We start from the raw sequence: 22,559 nt of genomic DNA on the forward strand, positions 1-22,559 counted from the left end.
GAGAGTGGGTTAGTGTGTGGGGTGTATGGTCAGAGAGTGGGTTAGTGTGTGGGGTTTATGGTCAGAGAGTGGGTTAGTGTGTGGGGTGTATGGTCAGAGAGTGGGTTAGTGTGTGGGGTGTATTGTCAGAGAGTGGGTTAGTGTGTGGGGTTTATGGTCAGAGAGTGGGTTAGTGTGTGGGGTGTATTGTCAGAGAGTGGGTTAGTGTGTGGGGTGTATTGTCAGAGAATGGGTTAGTGTGTGGGGTGTATGGTCAGAGAGTGGGTTAGTGTGTGGGGTTTATGGTCAGAGAGTGGGTTAGTGTGTGGGGTGTATGGTCAGAGAGTGGGTTAGTGTGTATGGTCAGAGAGTGGGTTAGTGTGTGGGGTTTATGGTCAGAGAGTGGTACTAACTGACCGAGGAACATGAGGGCGAGGTAGAGCTTCAGAGTGTAGGAAAAGCTGAAGGACGAGCCCAGGACCGTAGGTAGAGGGATGCTGTACAGACGGGTCTCATCGAAGATGGGCAGGGACTGGATCACAGCTATAGCTAAGAGGGAACAGACAGGACAGACAGGAATACTCAGTACTACATAGCAACACTTGGATATCTTGGTAATAAACTACGTAATATCTTGTTTCACTTGTTTGACTATAATCATCATACCACTATTATTTACATACAATTTACATATTAAGTGAATAGAGTAGGTATAGAGCTCTCTGAGGGAGTGTGTGTGTTTGTGGTGAGTGTGTGTGTGTGTGTGTTTGTGGTGAGTGTGGGTATGTGTGTGTGTGTGTGTGTGTGTGTGTGTGTGTGTGTGTGTGTGCGTGTGGGGTGTGTGTGGTCTTTGTGTGTGTATGTGTATAGTCTTTGTGTGTGTGGTCTGTGTGTAAGGCCCACTGACCCTCTGCTAGGACCCCCAGAGGGTAGAGGGGAATCCAGATGGAGTATCTGAGCCAGGTCAGCAGCTTCCAGTCTGTGTCGATGCAGGCCAGCATGTAGAATGGATACCTGGGACACATAACAAAACAACAGGCTTATTTAGCATCATTCACAAGTAGTGAGCGATACAATGCAGGCCAGCAAGTAGATCGGGACATATAACAAACAGGCTTACTACTAACATCAGTAGTGAGACAGCTGTAATACAGTGCAGGGCCAACATGTAGAACGGGTTCCTGCGAAACGCACAACTAGCCTCACTAGCTAGCAATATAATGTACGTTCATGGTTACAACTAGCCTCACTAGCTAGCAATATAATGTACGTTCATGGTTACAACTAGCCTCACTAGCTGGCAATATAATGTACGTTCATGGTTACAACTAGCCTCACTAGCTAGCAATATAATGTACGTTCATGGTTACAACTAGCCTCACTAGCTAGCAATATAATGTACGTTCATGGTTACAACTAGCCTCACTAGCTAGCAATATAATGTACGTTCATGGTTACAACTAGCCTCACTAGCTAGGCAATATAATGTACGTTCATGGTTACAACTAGCCTCACTAGCTAGCAATATAATGTACGTTCATGGTTACAACTAGCCTCACTAGCTAGCAATATAATGTACGTTCATGGTTACAACTAGCCTCACTAGCTAGCAATATAATGATACGTTCATGGTTACAACTAGCCTCACTAGCTGGCAATATAATGTACGTTCATGGTTACAACTAGCCTCACTAGCTGGCAATATAATGTACATTCATGGTTACAACTAGCCTCACTAGCTGGCAATATAATGTACGTTCATGGTTACAACTAGCCTCACTAGCTAGCAATATAATGTACGTTCATGGTTACAACTAGCCTCACTAGCTAGCAATATAATGTACGTTCATGGTTACAACTAGCCTCACTAGCTGGCAATATAATGTACGTTCATGGTTACAACTAGCCTCACTAGCTGGCAATATAATGTACGTTCATGGTTACAATAGCTAGCAATATAATGTGCGTTCATGGTTACAACTAGCCTCACTAGCTAGGCAATATAATGTACGTTCATGGTTACAACTAGCCTCACTAGCTGGCAATATAATGTACGTTCATGGTTGCAACTAGCCTCACTAGCTGGCAATATAATGTACGTTCATGGTTACAACTAGCCTCACTAGCTGGCAATATAATGTACGTTCATGGTTACAACTAGCCTCACTAGCTGGCAATATAATGTACGTTCATGGTTAGCAACTAGCCTCACTAGCTAGCAATATAATGTACGTTCATGGTTACAACTAGCCTCACTAGCCGGCAATATAATGTACGTTCATGGTTACAACTAGCCTCACTAGCTAGCAATATAATGTACGTTCATGGTTACAACTAGCCTCACTAGCTAGCAATATAATGTACGTTCATGGTTACAACTAGCCTCACTAGCTAGCAATATAATGTACATTCATGGTTACAACTAGCCTCACTAGCTGGCAATATAATGTCGTTCATGGTTGCAACTAGCCTCACTAGCTAGCAATATAATGTACGTTCATGGTTACAACTAGCCTCACTAGCTGGCAATATAATGTACGTTCATGGTTACAACTAGCCTCACTAGCTAGCAATATAATGTAACGTTCATGGTTACAACTAGCCTCACTAGCTGGCAATATAATGTACGTTCATGGTTACAACTAGCCTCACTAGCTAGCAATATAATGTACGTTCATGGTTACAACTAGCCTCACTAGCTGGCAATATAATGTACGTTCATGGTTACAACTAGCCTCACTAGCTGGCAATATAATGTACATTCATGGTTACAACTAGCGCCTCACTAGCTAGCAATATAATGTACGTTCATGGTTACAACTAGCTCAATATAATGTACGTTCATGGTTACAACTAGCCTCACTAGCTAGCAATATAATGTAACGTTCATGGTTACAACTAGCCTCACTAGCTGGCAATATAATGTACGTCATGGTTACAACTAGCCTCACTAGCTGGCAATATAATGTACGTTCATGGTTACAACTAGCCTCACTAGCTGGCAATATAATGTACATTCATGGTTACAACTAGCCTCACTAGCTAGCAATATAATGTACGTTCATGGTTACAACTAGCCTCACTAGCTAGCAATATAAATGTACGTTCATGGTTACAACCAGCCTCACTAGCTAGCAATATAATGTACGTTCATGGTTACAACTAGCCTCACTAGCTGGCAATATAATGTACATTCATGGTTACAACTAGCCTCACTAGGCTAGGCAATATAATGTACGTTCATGGTTACAACTAGCCTCACTAGCTGGCAATATAATGTACGTTCATGGTTACAACTAGCCTCACTAGCTAGCAATATAATGTACGTTCATGGTTACAACTAGCCTCACTAGCTGGCAATATAATGACGTTCATGGTTACAACTAGCCTCACTAGCTGGCAATATAATGTACGTTCATGGTTACAACTAGCCTCACTAGCTAGCAATATAATGTACGTTCATGAGTTACAACTAGCCTCACTAGCTAGCAATATAATGTACGTTCTGGTTACAACTAGCCTCACTAGCTGGCAATATAATGTACATTCATGGTTACAACTAGCCTCACTAGCTAGCAATATAATGTACGTTCATGGTTACAACTAGCCTCACTAGCTGGCAATATAATGTACGTTCATGGTTACAACTAGCCTCACTAGCTAGCAATATAATGTAATCGTTCATGGTTACAACTAGCCTCACTAGCTAGCAATATAATGTACGTTCATGGTTACAACTAGCCTCACTAGCTAGCAATATAATGTACGTTCATGGTTACAACTAGCCTCACTAGCTAGCAATATAATGTACAATCATGGTTACAACTAGCCTCACTAGCTGGCAATATAATGTACGTTCATGGTTACAACTAGCCTCACTAGCTAGCAATATAATGTACGTTCATGGTTACAACTAGCCTCACTAGCTAGCAATATAATGTACGTTCATGGTTGCAACTAGCCTCACTAGCTAGCAATATAATGTCACGTTCATGGTTACAACTAGCCTCACTAGCTAGCAATATAATGTACGTTCATGGTTACAACTAGCCTCACTAGCTAGCAATATAATGTACGTTCATGGTTACAAGCCTAGCAATATAATGTACGTTCATGGTTACAACTAGCCTCACTAGCTAGCAATATAATGTATCGTTCATGGTTACAACTAGCCTCACTAGCTGGCAATATAATGTACGTTCATGGTTACAACTAGCCTCACTAGCTAGCAATATAATGTACGTTCATGGTTACAACTAGCCTCACTAGCTAGCAATATAATGTACGTTCATGGTTACAACTAGCCTCACTAGCTAGCAATATAATGTACGTTCATGGTTACAACTAGCCTCACTAGCTGGCAATATAATGTACGTTCATGGTTACAACTAGCCTCACTAGCTAGCAATATAATGTACGTTCATGGTTACAACTAGCCTCACTAGCTAGCAATATAATGTACGTTCATGGTTACAACTAGCCTCACTAGCTAGCAATATAATGTACGTTCATGGTTACAACTAGCCTCACTAGCTAGCAATATAATGTACGTTCATGGTTACAACTAGCCTCACTAGCTAGCAATATAATGTACGTTCATGGTTACAACTAGCCTCACTAGCTGGCAATATAATGTCGTTCATGGTTACAACTAGCCTCACTAGCTAGCAATATAATGTACGTTCATGGTTGCAACTAGCCTCACTAGCTAGCAATATAATGTACGTTCATGGTTACAACTAGCCTCACTAGCTAGCAATATAATGTACGTTCATGGTTACAACTAGCCTCACTAGCTAGCAATATAATGTACGTTCATGGTTACAACTAGCCTCACTAGCTAGCAATATAATGTACGTTCATGGTTACAACTAGCCTCACTAGCTAGCAATATAATGTACGTTCATGGTTACAACTAGCCTCACTAGCTAGCAATATAATGTACGTTCATGGTTACAACTAGCCTCACTAGGCTAGCAATATAATGTACGTTCATGGTTACAACTAGCCTCACTAGCTAGCAATATAATGTACGTTCATGGTTACAACTAGCCTCACTAGCTAGCAATATAATGTACGTTCATGGTTACAACTAGCCTCACTAGCTAGCAATATAATGTACGTTCATGGTTACAACTAGCCTCACTAGCTGGCAATATAATGTACATTCATGGTTACAACTAGCCTCACTAGCTAGCAATATAATGTACGTTCATGGTTACAACTAGCCTCACTAGCTGGCAATATAATGTACGTTCATGGTTACAACTAGCCTCACTAGCTAGCAATATAATGTACGTTCATGGTTACAACTAGCCTCACTAGCTAGCAATATAATGTACGTTCATGGTTACAACTAGCCTCACTAGCTAGCAATATAATGTACGTTCATGGTTACAACTAGCCTCACTAGCTAGCAATATAATGTACGTTCATGGTTAGCAACTAGCAATATAATGTACGTTCATGGTTACAACTAGCCTCACTAGCTAGCAATATAATGTACGTTCATGGTTACAACTAGCCTCACTAGCTGGCAATATAATGTACGTTCATGGTTACAACTAGCCTCACTAGCTGGCAATATAATGTACGTTCATGGTTACAACTAGCCTCACTAGCTAGCAATATAATGTACGTTCATGGTTACAACTAGCCTCACTAGCTGGCAATATAATGTACGTTCATGGTTACAACTAGCCTCACTAGCTAGCAATATAATGTAACGTTCATGGTTACAACTAGCCTCACTAGCTGGCAATATAATGTACGTTCATGGTTACAACTAGCTCTCACTAGCTGGCAATATAATGTACGTTCATGGTTACAACTAGCCTCACTAGCTGGCAATATAATGTACGTTCATGGTTACAACTAGCCTCACTAGCTAGCAATATAATGTACGTTCATGGTTACAACTAGCCCTCACTAGCTGGCAATATAATGTACGTTCATGGTTGCAACTAGCCTCACTAGCTGGCGGCAATATAATGTACGTTCATGGTTACAACTAGCCTCACTAGCTAGCAATATAATGTACGTTCATGGTTACAACTAGCCTCACTAGCTAGCAATATAATGTACGTTCATGGTTACAACTAGCCTCACTAGCTGGCAATATAATGTACATTCATGGTTACAACTAGCCTCACTAGCTAGCAATATAATGTGCGTTCATGGTTACAACTAGCCTCACTAGCTGGCAATATAATGTACGTTCATGGTTACAACTAGCCTCACTAGCTAGCAATATAATGTACGTTCATGGTTACAACTAGCCTCACTAGCTGGCAATATAATGTACGTTCATGGTTACAACTAGCCTCACTAGCTAGCAATATAATGTACGTTCATGGTTACAACTAGCCTCACTAGCTAGCAATATAATGTACGTTCATGGTTACAACTAGCCTCACTAGCTGGCAATATAATGTACGTTCATGGTTACAACTAGCCTCACTAGCTAGCAATATAATGTACGTTCATGGTTACAACTAGCCTCACTAGCTGGCAATATAATGTACGTTCATGGTTACAACTAGCCTCACTAGCTAGCAATATAATGTACGTTCATGGTTACAACTAGCCTCACTAGCTAGCAATATAATGTACGTTCATGGTTACAACTAGCCTCACTAGCTAGCAATATAATGTACGTTCATGGTTACAACTAGCCTCACTACTAGCAATATAATGTACGTTCATGGTTACAACTAGCCTCACTAGCTAGCAATATAATGTACGTTCATGGTTACAACTAGCCTCACTAGCTAGCAATATAATGTACGTTCATGGTTACAACTAGCCTCACTAGCTAGCAATATAATGTACGTTCATGGTTACAACTAGCCTCACTAGCTAGCAATATAATGTACGTTCATGGTTACAACTAGCCTCACTAGCTAGCAATATAATGTACGTTCATGGTTACAACTAGCCTCACTAGCTAGCAATATAATGTAACGTTCATGGTTACAACTAGCCTCACTAGCTGGCAATATAATGTACGTTCATGGTTACAACTAGCCTCACTAGCTAGCAATATAATGTACGTTCATGGTTACAACTAGCCTCACTAGCTGGCAATATAATGTACGTTCATGGTTACAACTAGCCTCACTAGCTGGCAATATAATGTACGTTCATGGTTACAACTAGCCTCACTAGCTAGCAATATAATGTACGTTCATGGTTACAACTAGCCTCACTAGCTAGCAATATAATGTACGTTCATGGTTACAACTAGCCTCACTAGCTGGCAATATAATGTACGTTCATGGTTACAACTAGCCTCACTAGCTAGCAATATAATGTACGTTCATGGTTACAACTAGCCTCACTAGCTAGCAATATAATGTACATTCATGGTTACAACTAGCCTCACTAGCTAGCAATATAATGTACGTTCATGGTTACAACTAGCCTCACTAGCTAGCAATATAATGTACGTTCATGGTTACAACTAGCCTCACTAGCTAGCAATATAATGTACGTTCATGGTTACAACTAGCCTCACTAGCTAGCAATATAATGTACGTTCATGGTTACAACTAGCCTCACTAGCTAGCAATATAATGTACGTTCATGGTTACAACTAGCCTCACTAGCTAGCAATATAATGTACGTTCATGGTTACAACTAGCCTCACTAGCTAGCAATATAATGTACGTTCATGGTTACAAACTAGCAATATAATGTACGTTCATGGTTACAACTAGCCTCACTAGCTAGCAATATAATGTACGTTCATGGTTACAACTAGCCTCACTAGCTGGCAATATAATGTACGTTCATGGTTACAACTAGCCTCACTAGCTGGCAATATAATGTACATTCATGGTTACAACTAGCCTCACTAGCTAGCAATATAATGTACGTTCATGGTTACAACTAGCCTCACTAGCTGGCAATATAATGTCGTTCATGGTTACAACTAGCCTCACTAGCTGGCAATATAATGTACGTTCATGGTTACAACTAGCCTCACTAGCTGGCAATATAATGTACGTTCATGGTTACAACTAGCCTCACTAGCTGGCAATATAATGTACGTTCATGGTTACAACTAGCCTCACTAGCTAGCAATATAATGTACGTTCATGGTTACAACTAGCCTCACTAGCTGGCAATATAATGTACGTTCATGGTTACAACTAGCCTCACTAGCTGGCAATATAATGTCGTTCATGGTTACAACTAGCCTCACTAGCTAGCAATATAATGTACGTTCATGGTTACAACTAGCCTCACTAGCTAGCAATATAATGTACGTTCATGGTTACAACTAGCCTCACTAGCTGGCAATATAATGTACGTTCATGGTTACAACTAGCCTCACTAGCTAGCAATATAATGTACGTTCATGGTTACAACTAGCCTCACTAGCTGGCAATATAATGTACGTTCATGGTTACAACTAGCCTCACTAGCTAGCAATATAATGTACGTTCATGGTTACAACTAGCCTCACTAGCTAGCAATATAATGTACGTTCATGGTTACAACTAGCCTCACTAGCTAGCAATATAATGTACGTTCATGGTTACAACTAGCCTCACTAGCTAGCAATATAATGTACAATCATGGTTACAACTAGCCTCACTAGCTGGCAATATAATGTACGTTCATGGTTACAACTAGCCTCACTAGCTAGCAATATAATGTACGTTCATGGTTACAACTAGCCTCACTAGCTAGCAATATAATGTACGTTCATGGTTACAACTAGCCTCACTAGCTAGCAATATAATGTACGTTCATGGTTACAACTAGCAATATAATGTACGTTCATGGTTACAACTAGCCTCACTAGCTAGCAATATAATGTACGTTCATGGTTACAACTAGCCTCACTAGCTGGCAATATAATGTACGTTCATGGTTACAACTAGCCTCACTAGCTAGCAATATAATGTACGTTCATGGTTACAACTAGCCTCACTAGCTGGCAATATAATGTACATTCATGGTTACAACTAGCCTCACTAGCTAGCAATATAATGTACGTTCATGGTTACAACTAGCCTCACTAGCTGAGCAATATAATGTACGTTCATGGTTACAACTAGCCTCACTAGCTGGCAATATAATGTATCGTTCATGGTTACAACTAGCCTCACTAGCTAGCAATATAATGTACGTTCATGGTTACAACTAGCCTCACTAGCTAGCAATATAATGTACGTTCATGGTTACAACTAGCCTCACTAGCTGGCAATATAATGTACGTTCATGGTTACAACTAGCCTCACTAGCTAGCAATATAATGTACGTTCATGGTTACAACTTAGCCTCACTAGCTAGCAATATAATGTACGTTCATGGTTACAACTAGCCTCACTAGCTAGCAATATAATGTACGTTCATGGTTACAACTAGCCTCACTAGCTAGCAATATAATGTACGTTCATGGTTACAACTAGCCTCACTAGCTAGCAATATAATGTACGTTCATGGTTACAACTAGCCTCACTAGCTAGCAATATAATGTACGTTCATGGTTACAACTAGGCAATATAATGTACGTTCATGGTTACAACTAGCCTCACTAGCTAGCAATATAATGTACGTTCATGGTTACAACTAGCCTCACTAGCTAGCAATATAATGTACGTTCATGGTTACAACTAGCCTCACTAGCTAGCAATATAATGTACGTTCATGGTTACAACTAGCCTCACTAGCTGGCAATATAATGTACGTTCATGGTTACAACTAGCCTCACTAGCTAGCAATATAATGTACGTTCATGGTTACAACTAGCCTCACTAGCTAGCAATATAATGTACGTTCATGGTTACAACTAGCCTCACTAGCTGGCAATATAATGTACGTTCATGGTTACAACTAGCCTCACTAGCTGGCAATATAATGTACGTTCATGGTTACAACTAGCCTCACTAGCTGGCAATATAATGTACGTTCATGGTTACAACTAGCCTCACTAGCTAGCAATATAATGTACGTTCATGGTTACAACTAGCCTCACTAGCTAGCAATATAATGTACGTTCATGGTTACAACTAGCCTCACTAGCTAGCAATATAATGTACGTTCATGGTTACAACTAGCCTCACTAGCTGGCAATATAATGTACGTTCATGGTTACAACTAGCCTCACTAGCTAGCAATATAATGTACGTTCATGGTTACAACTAGCCTCACTAGCTGGCAATATAATGTACGTTCATGGTTACAACTAGCCTCACTAGCTGGCAATATAATGTACGTTCATGGTTACAACTAGCCTCACTAGCTGGCAATATAATGTACGTTCATGGTTACAACTAGCCTCACTAGCTAGCAATATAATGTACGTTCATGGTTACAACTAGCCTCACTAGCTGGCAATATAATGTACGTTCATGGTTACAACTAGCCTCACTAGCTGGCAATATAATGTACATTCATGGTTACAACTAGCCTCACTAGCTGGCAATATAATGTACGTTCATGGTTACAACTAGCCTCACTAGCTGGCAATATAATGTACGTTCATGGTTACAACTAGCCTCACTAGCTAGCAATATAATGTACGTTCAATGGTTACAACTAGCCTCACTAGCTGGCAATATAATGTACGTTCATGGTTACAACTAGCCTCACTAGATAGCAATATAATGTACGTTCATGGTTACAACTAGCCTCACTAGCTAGCAATATAATGTACGTTCATGGTTACAACTAGCCTCACTAGCTGGCAATATAATGTACGTTCATGGTTACAACTAGCCTCACTAGCTGGCAATATAATGTACGTTCATGGTTACAACTAGCCTCACTAGCTGGCAATATAATGTACGTTCATGGTTACAACTAGCCTCACTAGCTGGCAATATAATGTACGTTCATGGTTACAACTAGCCTCACTAGCTGGCAATATAATGTACGTTCATGGTTACAACTAGCCTCACTAGCTGGCAATATAATGTACATTCATGGTTACAACTAGCCTCACTAGCTAGCAATATAATGTCGTTCATGGTTACAACTAGCCTCACTAGCTAGCAATATAATGTACGTTCATGGTTACAACTAGCCTCACTAGCTGGCAATATAATGTACGTTCATGGTTACAACTAGCCTCACTAGCTGGCAATATAATGTACGTTCATGGTTACAACTAGCCTCACTAGCTGGCAATATAATGTACGTTCATGGTTACAACTAGCCTCACTAGCTAGCAATATAATGTACGTTCATGGTTACAACTAGCCTCACTAGCTAGCAATATAATGTACGTTCATGGTTACAACTAGCCTCACTAGCTAGCAATATAATGTACGTTCATGGTTACAACTAGCCTCACTAGCTGGCAATATAATGTACGTTCATGGTTACAACTAGCCTCACTAGCTAGCAATATAATGTACGTTCATGGTTACAACTAGCCTCACTAGCTGGCAATATAATGTACGTTCATGGTTACAACTAGCCTCACTAGCTAGCAATATAATGTACGTTCATGGTTACAACTAGCCTCACTAGCTGGCAATATAATGTACGTTCATGGTTACAACTAGCCTCACTAGCTAGCAATATAATGTACGTTCATGGTTACAACTAGCCTCACTAGCTAGCAATATAATGTCGTTCATGGTTACAACTAGCCTCACTAGCTAGCAATATAATGTACATTCATGGTTACAACTAGCCTCACTAGCTAGCAATATAATGTACGTTCATGGTTACAACTAGCCTCACTAGCTAGCAATATAATGTACGTTCATGGTTACAACTAGCCTCACTAGCTAGCAATATAATGTACGTTCATGGTTACAACTAGCCTCACTAGCTAGCAATATAATGTCGTTCATGGTTACAACTAGCCTCACTAGCTAGCAATATAATGTACGTTCATGGTTACAACTAGCCTCACTAGCTAGCAATATAATGTACGTTCATGGTTACAACTAGCCTCACTGGCTAGCAATATAATGTACGTTCATGGTTACAACTAGCCTCACTAGCTAGCAATATAATGTACATTCATGGTTACAACTAGCCTCACTAGCTAGCAATATAATGTACGTTCATGGTTACAACTAGCCTCACTAGCTAGCAATATAATGTACGTTCATGGTTACAACTAGCCTCACTAGCTGGCAATATAATGTACGTTCATGGTTACAACTAGCCTCACTAGCTGGCAATATAATGTACGTTCATGGTTCAATTAAGATCTCTAGATCAAATCAAATGTATTTATCACATCAAATCAAATTTTATTTGTCACATGCATTTCACTGTAGACCTTACAGTGAAATGCTTACTACAAGCCCTTAACCAACAATGCAGTTAAGATAAATAAGTGTTAAGTAAAAAATAGATAAGTAAAAAATTAAAATTAAAAATAATTAATGAGCAGCAGTAAAATTAAATAACAGTGGGGAGGCTATATACAGGGGGTACCGGTACAGAGTCAATGTGCAGGGGCACCGGTTAGTCGAGGTAATATGTACATGTGGGTAGAGTAGCAGCAGCGTAAAAGAGGGGTTGGGGGGGACAATGCAAATAGTCCGGGTAGCCATGATTAGCTGTTCAGGAGTATTATGGCTTGGGGGTGCTTGGTAAACAACAGGTGTAGACTAACAGTGAAACACATACTTACAGGACCTTCCCAACAATGTAGAGAGAGAAATAGAAAGATAATAACACAAAGAATAAATACACAATGAGCAACGATTACTTGGCTATTCACACTGGGTACCAGTACAGTTAGTGCAACAAAAGGGTCAATGCAGATAGTTAAATAGTTAACCAATAGCTACCCGGACTAACTATTTAGCAGTCTTATGGCTTGGGGGTAAAAGATGTTCAGGGTCCTGTTGGTTCCAGACTTGGTGCATCGGTATCGCTTGCCGTGAGGGAGGAGGTCAGAGACCTGGCCGTGTGGTGCCAGGATAACAACCTCTCCCTCAACGTGACCAAGACAAAGGAGATGATTGTGGACTACAGGAAAAAAAAGAGGACTGAGCACGGGGCTGTAGTTGAACAGGTTGAGAGTTTCAAGTTCCTTGGTGTCCACATCACCAACGAACTATCATGGTCCAAACACACCAAGACAGTCGTGAAGAGGGCACGACAAAGCCTATTCCCCCTCAGGAGACTGAAAAGATTTGGCATGGGTCCTCAGATCCTCAAAATATTCTATAGCTGCACCATCGAGAGCATCCTGACTGGTTGCATCACCACCTGGTATGGCAACTGCTTGGCCTCCGACCGCAAGGCACTACAGAGGGTAGTGCGTACGGCCCAGTACATCACTGGGGCCAAGCTTCCCTGCCATCCAGGACCTCTATACCAGGCGGTGTCAGAGGAAGGCCCTCAAAATTGTCAAAGACTCCAGCCACCCCTAGTCATAGACTGTTCTCTCTGCTACCGCACGGCAAGTGGTACCGGAGTGCCAAGTCTAGGTCCAAAAGACTTCTCAACAGCTTCTACCCCCAAGCCATAAGACTCTGAACAGTTAATCATGGCTACCCGGACTATTTGCACTGCCCCCCCACCCCATCTTTTTACGCTGCTGCTACTCTGTTAATTATTTATGCATAGTCACTTTAACTCTACCCACATGTACATATTACTTCAACTAGCCGGTGCCCCCGCACATTGACTCTGCACCGGTTCCCCCCTGTATATATAGCCTCCCTACTGTTATTTTATTTTACTTCTGCTCTTTTTTTCTGAACACTTTTTTGTTGTTGTTTTATTTTACATTTTTATTAAAAAATAAATGCACTGTTGGTTAAGGGCTGTAAGTAAGCATTTCACTGTAATGTCTGCACCTGTTGTATTCGGCGCATGTGGCCAATACAATTTGATTTGATTTTCATGTTGACTGTACTATCCTGATTCTGTTTTACAAATCTTTCATTGAGAGTATTTTAACTTTTTGTACTGTTTGTTGGTATGGCAATGCCACTGTCAGCCAGATAAATACTCTGAGAAGGATTATCACCACAGCAAGCAAGGTACTTGGAGTCAAACAGACAGGCCTGGATGAGATCTTTAAGGTCAGAGCCCTCCAAGGCTCACATAATCATTTTAGACCCAAGCCACCCCCTGTACCCAGACCCAAGCCACCCCCTGTCCCCAGACCCAAGCCACCCCTGTCCCCAGACCCAAGCCACCCCCTGTACCCAGACCCAAGCCACCCCTGTAGCCAGACCCAAGCCACCCCCTGTCCCCAGACCCAAGCCACCCCCTGTCCCCAGACCCAAGCCACCCCCTGTCCCCAGACCCAAGCCACCCCTGTCCCCAGACCCAAGCCACCCCTGTCCCCAGACCCAAGCCACCCCCTGTCCCCAGACCCAAGCCACCCCCTGTCCCCAGACCCAAGCACCCCTGTAGCCAGACCCAAGCCACCCCCTGAACCCAGACCCAAGCCACCCCTGTAGCCAGACCCAAGCCACCCCCTGTCCCCAGACCCAAGCCACCCCCTGTCCCCAGACCCAAGCCACCCTGTCCCCAGACCCAAGCCACCCCCTGTCCCAGACCCAAGCCACCCCCTGTAGCCAGACTTTGAACTACTCCCCTCTGGGTGCAGGTATAGGGCACCCTTGGTCGGAAAAACAGAACTAGACAATCATTTGTGCCAGGTGTGATATCCCTCCTAAATTGCTCAGGCTAATGTTCCTATCGACCCAGTAAAGCCAGCAAGCTAATGTTCCTATTGACCTAGTAAGGCCAGCAGGTTAATGTTCCTATTGACCCAGTAAAGCCAGCAAGCTAATGTTCCTATCGACCCAGTAAGGCCAGCAAGCTAATGTTCCTATCGACCCAGTAAGGCCAGCAAGCTAATGTTCCTATCGACCCAGTAAGGCCAGCAAGCTAATGTTCCTATCGACCCAGTAAGGCCAGCAAGCTAATGTTCCTATCGACCCAGTAAGGCCAGCAAGCTAATGTTCCTATCGACCCAGTAAGGCCAGCAAGCTAATGTTCCTATCGACCCAGTAAGGCCAGCAAGCTAATGTTCCTATCGACCCAGTAAGGCCAGCAAGCTAATGTTCCTATCGACCCAGTAAGGCCAGCAAGCTAATGTTCCTATCGACCCAGTAAGGCCAGCAAGCTAATGTTCCTACTCGACCCAGTAAGGCCAGCAAGCTAATGTTCCTATCGACCCAGTAAGGCCAGCAAGCTAATGTTCCTATCGACCCAGTAAGGCCAGCAAGCTAATGTTCCTATCGACCCAGTAAGGCCAGCAGGTTAATGTTCCTATTGACCCAGTAAGGCCAGCAGGCTAGTCTCTTTTTATTGGTATGTAACTGTTATGAAAGTTGTATTGTCAGTTTGTTTTGTATTTAAACGCCACTTTAAACGTGTACATGACACTGCATCAAAATGTCCCCATGGGAACAATAAAGTCAGTAAAGTAGAAGAACAAAATGCCAGTGAAGACACTTGCCAGCTGATCAGAGCATGCTCTGAGTACGCATCCTGGTAATCCAACTGGCTCTGTGACTTTGTGAATGTTAACCTGTTTAAAGGTCTTACTCACATCGGCTACGAGAGCGAGATCACACAGTCATCCGGAGCAACTGGTGCTCTCATGCATGGTTCAGTGTTGCTTGCCTCAAAGCGAACATAGAAGGCAGTTAGCTCGTCTGGTAGGCTCGCGTCACTGGGCAGCTTGCGGCTGGGTTTCCCTTGTAATCAGTGATAGTTTGCAAGCCCTGCCACATCCGAGCCGGCGAGTAGGATTCGATCTTAGTCCTGTATTGACGCTTTGCCTGTTTGATGGCTCGTCAGAGGTCGTAGTGGGATTTCTTATAAGCATCCGGATTAGTGTCCCGCTCCTTGAAAGCGGCAGCTCTAGCCTTTAGCTCAGTGCGGATGTTGCCTGTAATCCATAGCTTCTGGTTGGGGTGTGTATGTATGGTCACTGTGAGGATGAAATCGTCTATGCACTTATTAATGAAATCGGTGACTGATGTGGTGCGGATATCATGGCAGTAATGGTGCAGTACAGAGTATACAAAGGATGACAATTTCCTTACACCATATTTCTTACACCAAACCACTTTTTTAAACGGGAAACATTATTTTCACGATACTTCGATAGCAGGTTAGGAAAACTTATGCAGCAGGCTAGGATAATTAACTTAGCAGGTTAGGAAAATGCATGAAAACTATGTCAACCATATGCCATGGCCATTTCAGTCACTAGATCTCAACCCAATTGAACACTTATGGGAGATTCTGGCGCGGCGCCTGATACAGTGTTTTGCACCACCATTAACAAAACACCAAATGATGGAATTTCTCATGGAAGAATGGTATCAGAACCCTCCAATAGAGTTCCAGACACTTGTAGAATCTATGCCAAGGTGCACTGAAGCAACTTTATGCTGGTGTTTCCTTTTTATTTTGGCAGTTACCGGTATGTGAACTATATAGGGCTCCCGAGTGGCACAGCTGTCTAAGGCACTGCATCTCAGTGCTTGAGGCATCACTACAGACCCCTGGTTCGATTCCAGGCTGTATCACAACCGGCCGTGATTGGGAGTCCCATAGGGCGGCACACAATTGGCCCAGCGTCGTCCGGGTTTGGCGGTGTAGGCCGTCATTGTAAATAAGAATTTGTTCTTAACTGACTTGCCTACTTAAATAAAGGTAAAATAAAATAAAAATAGAGGTAGAGTCACCTGAAGATCTCTATGGTGCTCTCTATTGACTATACTATAGAAATAGTCACCTGAAGATCTCGATGGTGCTCTCTTTTGACTATATTATAGAGGTAGTCACCTGAAGATCTCGATGGTGCTCTCTTTTGACTATATTATAGAGGTAGTCACCTCAAGATCTCGATGGTGCTCTCTTTTGACTATATTATAGAGGTAGTCACCTGAAGATCTCGATGGTGCTCTCTTTTGACTATATTATAGAGGTAGTCACCTGAAGATCTCGATGGTGCTCTCTTTTGACTATATTATAGAGGTAGTCACCTGAAGATCTCGATGGTGCTCTCTTTTGACTATATTATAGAGGTAGTCACCTGAAGATCTCGATGGTGCTCCAGAGGTAGAAGACGAAGAAGACCACTGCTTTGTTCTTGCATCTCCTCCAGACTACCGAAGATCACAAACAGGATAACGTTCCTACCCACCACCTGGACAGGTCAAAAACACAAAAACACACTACATTAAAGGGATAATTCACCCTAAATACAAAATCACTTATCCTCACCCTGAAAGCATCCTATGGGCAAGGAGGAGACAATCTATGCTTTGGGTTGGTTTACAAAAACCATTGCTGCCAACTTTAGCTTTGACTAACAAAAACAACTAGAAGTCAACGTATCCCAAATTAGCATGCGTTATATTTTAAACCCAAGCCATTTTGAAAGTGAGTTTTCTGTGTGTTTGGATTGAACCCTACCTGGATCATAGCTGGGAAGACCCCAGTCTTGACCAGACCCACTAGAGGGTTAATGACCTCTGCTACGGCCATCATCTGACAGGAAGTACATCATGTCAGCAATGGTGTGGAACGTGTCATAGAAGGAGTCTGACAGGAGGAGAGAGAGAGAGAGAGGTAGAACACATTGAATATCCAAAGTAGCCTGGTTCCATACTGTATGTGCTGAAGTCCAGCGGTTCTCAACCCGTTTTAGTAACTCTACCCCCTGTCACATTTAGCTATGCCTGAAGTACTCCCCCAAGTACCATTTCATGTGTATTTCACCAGTAGGTCTACGTTCTCGTAAGACTCCTCAAGTGTCCCTGTGGAAAGGCCAAGCACACCAGGGTGACAACCACTGCTGTAGTCAAGTCTTCAATTGTTGTGAGGACATATAAACTGAATTTGGCTAAAGCACAAACAGATTGGACCACCGGGCTATTCAGTATCCAAAGCTATTTGCAAGACAAATTCATCGACAGACTAGAGTCAATGTTATTTTTCTCATATTCAAATGGGCGCATCTATGAATAAAGGGCCCGTTTACTTCTTCTAGGGAAGTAACACATTGGCTTGGTGGGTTTGATGTCAGTTCTGAGTGGTGTGGGTTAATCTGCCTCACTCGGATCACTTCACAGAAACAGAACTTAATAAGAATAAGTTGAAACTAGACAGCTTTCAGCGAAAAATAATAATAATAAGAGGAAGAAAGATGATGTATGTAAATATTTGTGTTATGTGAGCCATCTATACTAACTCTCTTACTTTATGTTGAAGAACCAGTTCTGAGGTAGCTAGATCCAACCACAGCTGTTGAGTTTAAAAGGAATTATTATGATAGTACACTTTTCCATCCCTGAAACATTGACCACTTAACCTGCTTGGGGTCTGTAGCCAACTCTGTAGTCAACTCTCAAGCCAAACATGACAACCAACCAACAAACAACAACAACAACAAACAGCCACTAACAGACTGGACCCTCAGCAGGCTCCGGACCACTGACCTTGTCCCAGGATGAAGAGACGGACGGTCATGTTGACAAAGATCCAGGAGAAGCCCAGGAACTGGACCAGGTTGTACATGAACAGATAGCCTTTCTTTAGACCCAGGTAGGCTGAGAGAACAAACTAAATATTAACATACTACAGCTTTAAACACATAACACCAGGTTGAACATGAACAGATAGCCCTTCTTTAGACCCAGGTAGGCTGAGAGAACATTGTACAGCTTTCAATAATAACACACAAAAATTGAATAAATACAAAAGGAGACTCCAGTCAATTGGATTTGTATGTCTATACCAAAACCAAATGATTTGAAATTACATTTCAGATGTTTACATTTTCAAATATCTAGTACTTAAAAAGGTAGCTTGTATTTGTGTTGGTATAAACTAAAAGCGATGCACATTCTAAACCAGGGTTCCCCAATTGGTGGCCCACGGGTGGATTTATTTGGTCCCCAAACTTTTCTGAGCAAAAAAAAAAAAAGTATACGTTGCATTTTCATTGTTGTACATAAAATAGTGTAAAAACACCAGGAAATCAGCTGTTACCAAGTATTCCCACGAGCCGACTAGGTGAAAAATCTGTCGATGTGCCCATGAGCAAGGCACTTAACCCTAATTGCTCATGTAAGTCGCTCTGGATAAGAGCGTCTGCTAAATGACTAAAATGTCAAATGATAATAGAGAGACATATACAAATTTAGGCAAGGATTTAAATTATCTGCTTGGGATTCTTGTGGTCAAATTGCAGTCTACAAATGATTTGTACTTATGTTCCGGCTCCCCGACCATCTGGTCAACAAAAAAAAATTGTCCACGGCTGAATCTAGTTGATGATCCCTGGTCTAAACCAACGGCATCTTTAACAAGAAATGCAAATATTCAGATTAGAGACAAGGGCTGCAGTGTTCACAGCTGCACCGCTCAGTACTTACCGTCTTTACGGATTCTTGACTCGATGCTGACCTTGTTAATCTTCTCCTCTTCCTGAGAACAAACAGACAGAGCATCAGGTGTAATACATGTCATAACACACTTAGAAAAGACAAATAAAGCCTTATACTTCATAGAAAATTATTTGTCATCCTTTTTTGTATTACGTCTAAAAGTTCCACAGCGTTATACCAAAAACTGACCCTGGACATTACTACCTTAGCCTGAAGCTCCATCTCTGCGTCTGATTCGTCGAGCCAGCCGGTCGAAGTCTGGCGCCAGGAAGAGAGGTTTCCTCTCCTGCAGAGTGAGTCTATCCCACCAACGTTGCTCTAGCTTCCTCACTGTCACGTTTACCAGGCGCTGGGTCGACCTGTGACTCACCTGGCAGACAGACATGCACACAGACACAAACACACAGTGAGTATGATCATTACCGTAGACACCACAGGAGGTTAGTGGCACCTTAATTGGGGAGAACGGGCTCGTGGTAATGACTGGAGGCGGAATTGGTGGAATGGTATCAAATACATCAAACACATGGTTTCCTGGTGTTCGATGCCATTCCATTTGATCCATTCCGGTCATTATTATGAGCCACCTCCTGTAGTAGATACACTTAATAATAAAGTACATGCAGGGAACAGTAACAATCTCTAGTACAATAAGAGAGGTTTGTCTTTGAGACTGAGAAGAGTGTGACGTATTATCACTAATGAGAAACTACATTTTGGAGGAGAAAATAACAGAATAATAGAACACCTCAGGTTTTACTGGTTCCAGGAAGTCCAGACTGAACTCATAGTCATTGACTCCTTTAGCTCCGTGACCCTGAGCTGTCGAACAAAGGAACATGGGTTTAATACTATGTACTCTGTACAGACTAGAGTTGTTCTCATTATATCAGCTTGTGGCCTGTGTCATTCTGTTCCAATGTAATGCAAACACCAACCTTTGAATTGCAGGGTGTTGTCTTGCACGCAGATATCAAGATTCTGAAACGCGAAAGTAAATGTCATGCATCGAAAAAACTCAAAAAGCGGAAGACGACTGTCAGCTACCAGGCTAAATATAGAAACCACTAACATTGGTTGAGCTCAAACTATGTGACTGAGTGGCTGATACGGATGTGTATCCCTCACACATACAGCATCACTAACATATTCTGATGACATTATGTACACTATGCTATGTAGCTGGAGTACAAATGTTGATCATGATGCGTCTTGAGTGAGTAACTATGTCTGCTGAATGGCTAAATTGGATCCAGCGATCACCATGACAATTCCTGAATCTTTTATGAAGCATGACATTCGGTAGACGCACCACCACTAGCTACTAACGTTACCAACTCAATATGAATGACAGTAACTAGCTAGCTAGCGTCGTCTAGCCTCGTCGAGAACCAGCCTTCTCTCGACAACGACGTGATTCTGGACTGTGGAATAGTGGATCAGGATCTCAGGAAACGATATGTATGGTACTGTCTGACTACTAGTAGTTTCATGCTAGACTTTTGTTTTGTTATCACTCGGTATAGTTAATAGAACAAGTGGTAAGTTAGCTAGCTAGATTTATGAGCATACTTGCTAACGTGTAAGCATGGGCTGGTATCACTCCATTCTCAAAGGAGCATTGTAGCTAATGTAATGTATGTAATTTGTTCATGTCAGCAACGTGCATTCAATTTACAATGTCCAGCAGTGAGCTGAAGCAAAGACACTTATTACTGGCTGAAGTGATGTTTACTATCTAGCTAGCTTGTTAGCCTAGCCAGCTAGCTTGGAGACAAGTCGGTCCCGGAGAGCATCAGTAACATACCTTAGCGTCACTCAGCTCTACGCGCAGGTAGATGTCTCCGTGACGCTGTGCCCAATATACGTGCGGTGTGAGGGTCTGCATTGTGATATATATATATAAAGCTACGGTAGATTCAATTAATATTATTGTTATATCAAGCAGAAGCAATGATGGAGATCCTCCGCATCATTCATTCAGCCAGCTGGCTAGAGGCGGAAACAGTTATCAAAGGATACTCAGGGTGCGTTCAGTTCGATTGAACGTTTACGTTGCTTAACGGTTTGTACTGAACGACACGTTTCCCTAAAACGTTCTTGAACAGACTTTGAGGTACGTTTGCTCCGTTTGGTGGGTGTGTCTTGAAGTAATTTACTGTATGTCTGCGGCACAACGTTCCCCAACACACAACCGACCCAACCAACCACTCCCTCCACGTTTTTGAACTGGTCGTTCATAACAGCACCGTTTCCATTGAATTGAACGTTGCAGTACGTTTTTCTATACTGAACGCAGCTCAGGTGTCGCTACGTGCGCGCTACACCCACGAATCAAAAAAAGGAAAGAACGTGCTCGTGCACAGTCAGTACAATAAAAAAAGTGATGTCAGAGGTTTCAAACTTTGATATTATTTAAATTGAAAGAAATATATAATATTGATACTCTCTGGATATGTATTGGACAGTACAGAAGTACAGCTCTTACAAACGTACTTACTTTTTTTATTTTCTTCCTCAATTCGGGGCTACATGTAAGCTATGGGGGCAACCAACATCCAAGGGCTACTCCCCATGACACCCGGCCAATTCACGCCATCTGAAATGTTACATCTGACGTGTGAAATAGATTGAGTGATATCCACCGTACGGCTGATCATGTTATGTACTATATAAAGCCCATACAACAGAAGTGACTGTTATTCAAATCAGCCATGTTATACAGGCCTTGGACTTCTCAAGGCAGATGATACATACATGCATCAGCAGTCCAGAAACAAAATTAAAAATAATATGCCATTTAGCAGACGCTTTTATCCAAAGCGACTTACAGTCATGCGTGCATACATTTTTACGTATGGGTGGTCCCGGGGATCGAACCCACTACCCTGGCGTTACAATCTTGGTTAGAGTGCCAGCACACCAAAACTATCAAGTTTGACCTACTTGGGATGCTGTAGGTCTATGGGTCTATGTATGACATTTGATGCAAGTGGAATGTGAACAGGAGCAAGTATTCAAGCATCTATATATTTTGTCTAAAGAAAACAAATCGTATAACAAAATTCCTTTTGAATGACATTTATTTAAATAGGACATTTGTTTGTAAGAATGGTTATAATACATGAAAGCAACTGTATCTGACCTTCCCATTTCACAGAAAGTATCAGAAACAGAGATAAAAAATAGTATTTTCAGATGATTCACGCTTTGGTGAAGAAAAAT

At 41.9% G+C, this 22,559-nt stretch overlaps 1 pseudogene; it reads right to left on the minus strand.

Annotated features, from left to right (window-relative positions):
• Positions 1 to 151: 151 nt before the first annotated feature.
• Positions 152 to 21,370, minus strand: LOC123489192 (annotated as a pseudogene).
• Positions 21,371 to 22,559: the final 1,189 nt, after the last annotated feature.

The sequence above is a fragment of the Coregonus clupeaformis genome, unplaced genomic scaffold, assembly GCF_020615455.1.
Source record: "Coregonus clupeaformis isolate EN_2021a unplaced genomic scaffold, ASM2061545v1 scaf2832, whole genome shotgun sequence".
Lineage (NCBI taxonomy): Eukaryota > Metazoa > Chordata > Actinopteri > Salmoniformes > Salmonidae > Coregonus > Coregonus clupeaformis.